We start from the raw sequence: 5,733 nt of genomic DNA on the forward strand, positions 1-5,733 counted from the left end.
GGGGCTTCCAAATTCCACCCTATGTCTCAGTTAAAAAACTGCTTTCATCTTTCCTCTTCAAACTCCTGTCTGTGATTCCTGTCTTTGCCAGCTGTTACCTCCATCTCCCATTCTCCTTTCTGAAGCCCTTGAATGAATTGTCCCTGCCCAGATCCTTGCTCAATCCTTCCCTCACTTCATCTTTGAATCCCTCTCCGATATCTGTTGTATCTACTTTTTCACTTTGCACTGTCACCTTAAGAGTTTCCCAAGCTTTCTTTCCACATGCACATGCTATCAATTGGCAATGTAGGTAGTACAGTGGACCAGCACCAGGGACCCGGGTTTGATTCTCGGCCTGGGTTACTGTCTGTGCAAATTGGTGTACAAATTGAAGCTGAACCACAAGTTGCAGTCAACGTAATCTTTATTAGTGTCACAAGTTGGCTTACATTAACACTGCAATGAAGTTACTGTGAAAATCCCCTAGTCGCCACATTCCGACGCCTGTTTGGGCACGCTGAGGGAGAATTCAGAATGTCCAATTCACCTAACAAGCATGTCTTTTGGGACTTGTGGGAGGAAACCCACGCAGACATGGGGAGGACGTGCAAACTCCCCACAGTCACCTAAGGCTGGAATTGAACCTGGTTCCTGGTGCTGCGAGGCAGCAGTGCTAACCACATTGTCACTGTGCCAACACAACTGAAGAACGGGGTGTTTGAGATGTTTCCGATGATTGAAGGATTTGATAGGGGAAGGAGCAACTATTTCCTCCGGTGGGGGGAATCCAAAACAAGAGGATCTATCCTTAAATTTAGAGCCAGGATGCTCATTGGTGATGTCAAGAAACGCTTCTTCACATAAGGGCAGTGGGAATCTGAAAACTGCCCCACCCCCTAAAAATTGTGACGATTTGAAAATTTCAAAACTAATGTTGATAGATTTGTACCTTTTCACAGCACCATGACCTTCGACACAGGTAGGGCAAGGAGGCAGGTCCTGAACCCACGCTGTTGGCACCAATTTTCTCAGTCCAGCTGTTCAGCCAACCTCCACCACCACTGCCTAACATACACCTTCACATGCATGTTGTAGACTGGAGCTGTGGATAGAGATGATACACGCTCCAATTTCTTTCCATCACATGGCTAATAAGGAATCTCTCCTGTTCTTACTACCTGCCATTGGTGTATGTTGGAAGGATTTGAAATGAAAATCGCTTATTGTCACGAGTAGGCTTCAATGAAGTTACTGTGAAAAGCCCCTAGTCGCCACATTCTGGCGCCTGTCCGGGGAGGCTGGTATGGGAATCGAACCGTGCTGCTTGGTCTGCTTTAAAACCAGCGATTTAGCCCAGTGAGCTAAACCAGCCATCAAATCCTGGAGTGGGACTTGTACCCGGTGCTTCTGGCTCAGTGGCAGGACGCTGTGTCACAAGATCTCAATATTTGTTCCACACAGGATTATGGAACCAAGGAAAATAGATAAGAGTTCATATACAATCAGCCAGGATTAAATTGAATTGCAGAATAGGTCTGACTGGCAAAATTACCTCCTCCTGTTCTTTAATTGTGATTTTATAATTTACAAAATGGAAAACTACCATAAAATGCACGAGCAAAACAAGGATGGAGGTCAATTTTGATGGTGACAGTTGTACTTGCATTTTTGTCATTAAAATGTTCTATTTGACTCATTAAGTCATCTGTACTGCACATTGAAGTGTTGGTAAAGTTACTCAAAAAAACCACTGATACTGAAACACTCATTTTCTAACAAAGATGCTACACATCTAACTCCCAAGATAATAGAACCAAGGGTAAAATTTGGATTGACACCGTGAGGTTGATAACCCACTGAATCAATAGAGCTGAGGTTATTCTTCAGTGATAAATACAAAAAAGTTACATTTTTCACAATAAGTTGAAACCATCACCGGAATTAGAGATCTTTGAGAATTTTAGAGCTAGAGGAGGTTAGGAGGATGGTAGCATACTGGTAATATTGGACGTGTAAGTCAGAGGACTGGGCTAATAATCTGTAACGCAAGTTCAAATCCTACCATTGCAGCTGAGGGAATGTTTAATAAATCTGCATTGAAAAGCTAGTAAACGGATTGTCAAAGCCACCCCCATCTTGTTCTCTATTTCCCTTCAGAGAAGAAAATCTACCATTATTTGGCCTGGCAGACAAGTGACTTCTCAACCACAGTAATGTGGTTGATGTCTAATTGCCTTCTAGGGCAGTTAAGGATAGGCAATAAATGATAGCCTCTCCAGCAATGTTTACATACCAAGAATACATTTTTTAAAAGTATATAGAGTGGCAAGACCATAAAGTGATTTTAAACAATGGTATAAATTTTAATGTAGAGGCATTGCCAGATTGGGAGCCAGTGTGGATTAGCAAGCCCAGGGGACGATAGGCGAATGGGGCTTGGTGTGTGATGGGATATGGGCAGCAGTATTTTGGATGAACTCAAGTTTGAGGTGGGACAGTCTCTTGCTATCGCTTGCAGGTTCAGTTCAGTCGGTTAGAATAAATATTTGATTTATTGATTTGGTTTATTGTCACATAAACATATTGCCCAGATTGCTATTCCTGGTCCAGGGCCTCCCAGTATTCCTGCCTAATTTTTTTTAAACTTATGGCAGTGTTCTTCAAATTTTTTTTCCGGGGACCCATTTTTACCAACCGGCCAACCTTCGGGACCCAACCCGGCTGCCCTTTGCGACCCACACCGGCCGACCTTCGCGACCCACGCCGGCTGACCTGCGCGACCCACCATTTTCTATTACCTTGTTTGCTGCTGACAAAAATAGAGGAAATGGTTTTGGGTCCCTTTGGCCCTTGTATACGCTCCTCCAATGGAACCTGTTGGACGAAGGTGAAGCCTTCCGGTGTCGGAAAGTATGGTGTCTCCATCTGTACAGAGTTCTGCATTTTTTTCCTGTAAAATCTTATCAAATAAACCCCCCCCGAACTTGTAAAAAAATAAAATAAAATGAATAACATAAATGAATAAACCCCCCCAAACTTATAAGATAAAAAGCTGCGACCGTTTAACAAAAAGTGGCCGCACTGCGCATGCATGCCGGTTTGCGCATGCGCGCAGATAATCCGGCACGCATGCGGAGTGCGGCCACATTTTTCTACATATTTGCGGCCATTTTGAAGGCCGCTTGCAGCCGCCGTTAGTAACAGCCGGCTGCTGCGGCTCTTGCGTACAGAGTTGCGTGATCGGGCGCGCCACAACGGATGGCTCCCCGACACCCGCCCGTCGCGCTCCCGAGTTTGACAATGCCTGTATTATGGTATTTATCTGGGTGGGCAAGGTCCCAAGGATTCGAAGGGAGCTGCTTCAGAGGGAGTGACAGGTGGGGGGCTTTGCAGCCAAATTTGTTATATTACTATTGGGTGGCTAACACAGTAAAGGTATTGGGGACCTGGGGGCTCTCTGGGTAAGGATGGAATCGGAGTCAGTTAGGGAGACAAGCTTGGGGGCGCTGGCAATGGCGCCACTCCCGGTAGCGCCGATGAAATATTCAACAAATCCTGTGGTGGTGGCCACACTAAAGATTTGGAGACAGCTCCGCCAGCGTTTCGAATTGGGGGCAACGTTGCAGCTGACTCCCATCTGTGCCAATCACTTATTCAAACCGGCACGGCTGGATGCCAAATTTAGTGTTTGGAAAGTGATGATTGGAGAAGGTGTGATATCTATTTTTGGAGGGATGGTTCACTAGCTTGGAGGAGTTAAAGGAGAAATATAGGCTTTTGGTCGCGGAGCTGGGTTAAGCAGTTTTCTCCGGTGGTTCAGCCACCCACCTTATTGGAACAGATTTTATCCTGCGCTGGATTGGCGGAGGGTAGCACGTCTGGAATATACTAGCATATAGTGGGGGTGGAGTTGGGTTTGGTTGAAGGGACAAAGGCAAAATGGATGGAAGAGTTGGGGCCGATACTAGCGGAGTGCGGTGTGAGGCAGTGAGGAGGGTGAATGTGACATCGTCTTGCGTGAGGCTGAGCCTCGTTCAGCTAAAGGTAGCTTTTCATGCTCACCTCATTAAAACAAGTATGAGCTTTTTTGAAGGGACGGAAGATAGGTGTGAGAGGTGTTCTCACACGCACATGTTCTGGTCGTGCCCCAAGTTGATGGAGTTTTGAGGGTCCTTTCCTGACACCATGTCGGCGATCCTGAATGTGGAGGTGACCCTGCCCACTGGTGGCGATTTTTGGGGTCTCCGATGTGCTGGAACTGCAGAGAAGAGAAGGGGCGGATGTCCTGAGCTTTGCTTCGTTGGTGGCTTGGAGGCATATCTTATTGGACAGGAGAATGGCGGCACCACCAAAGGCTCCGGTATGGCTGGGTGATTTGGTGGAGTTTGTGCGCCTCGAGAAGGTCAAGTACACCTTGAGAGGGTCGACTGAGAGGTTTTATCAAATGTGGTGACCGCTCATTGTGTACTTCAAAGAATTGGTCACTGCTAGAGTTTAAGGGGGAGGGGGGGCTTATTTGTTTACAGGGGAGGGTGGCACAGGTGGGACGGGGGTGTGTGTGTGGTGTGGTAGAGGTGAGAGTCTTTGTAAAAAGTGTTTATTGATGGAATCTTGTGAAAGAATGTTCATGTATTTTATATTCTTTCTTATGAAAGGTAAAAAATGTAATCAAAATAGTTTCCAAAAATATCCAAAGGTCACTGATTTAAGGTGATTGGAAAAGGAGCCAAAGGAAACATAAGGAAAAACATCTTTATACAGCAAATGCACATGTGCATCTCGAATGCACATCCTGAAGGGGTGGCTGAGGCATATTCATCCTGACTTTCAAAAATGGAATCGGATAAAAACCTGAAGGGAAAGTGTCTAGGCGTATGGGGAAAGGGAAAGGGACTAGCTGAATTGCTCTTGCAGAGAGCTGATCCCACCTCCTGGATACACTACCAAAAGTGTGCAGTCGGAGATGCAACTCCCAGATTGGGCTCTTTAGTTATGCAAGAACCCACAGAACCTTTGGCCAGTAACATGGAGTTTCTTAGGTGGATAATCATACTCGTTAGCAAATGATCGGCGAAGGAGAAGCAGATGATATACTAATTACTGGTACTAATGAACTTGCATAACTTAGAAACCACATTGGAATGCCTTCAGATGCATTGTCTTTGTGTCAGGAAAGGTAAGCGTGACTTCTTTCAAACAACAGTCCAATATTTAGGTCATGTGAATAATAGTAAAGGTTTACACAAGGCATCTGAGAAGATGAATTCTACAATGGAGGCCCCACAACCAACGAATGTAACTCAGTTCATTCCTTGGGTTAATGAACTACTATGGGAAATTTGTTTTGAATCTAGTAACCCTGCTTAAACTGTTAAATACTTTATTGTGTGTAAAACATGCTCTGAAGTGGACAGCAGAATGCAAAAAATTATATGAGTCAGCTAAAGAAGCACTGAAGTAGTCAGAAGTGTTGTTACATTTCAACTCAAAGTTACCAATAGAACTTGCCTGTGATGCCTCCCTGTATGCAGTTGGAGCAGTGGTGTCATACATACTACATTCAGGGGACGAAGGACCAATAGCTTTTGTCACATACCTTAACAAGGCTGAATCAAACTACGCTCAGTTGGAGAAGGAGGCACTAAGTATTTTTAGTGTGAGAAAATGTCACCGTCTCTATGGTAATTTCTTCACATTGCTAAAGGATCAAGGGCTCTTAACAGCTATTTTTGGGCCACATAAAGGTATTCT

Source organism: Scyliorhinus canicula, chromosome 3 (assembly GCF_902713615.1).
Source record: "Scyliorhinus canicula chromosome 3, sScyCan1.1, whole genome shotgun sequence".
Lineage (NCBI taxonomy): Eukaryota > Metazoa > Chordata > Chondrichthyes > Carcharhiniformes > Scyliorhinidae > Scyliorhinus > Scyliorhinus canicula.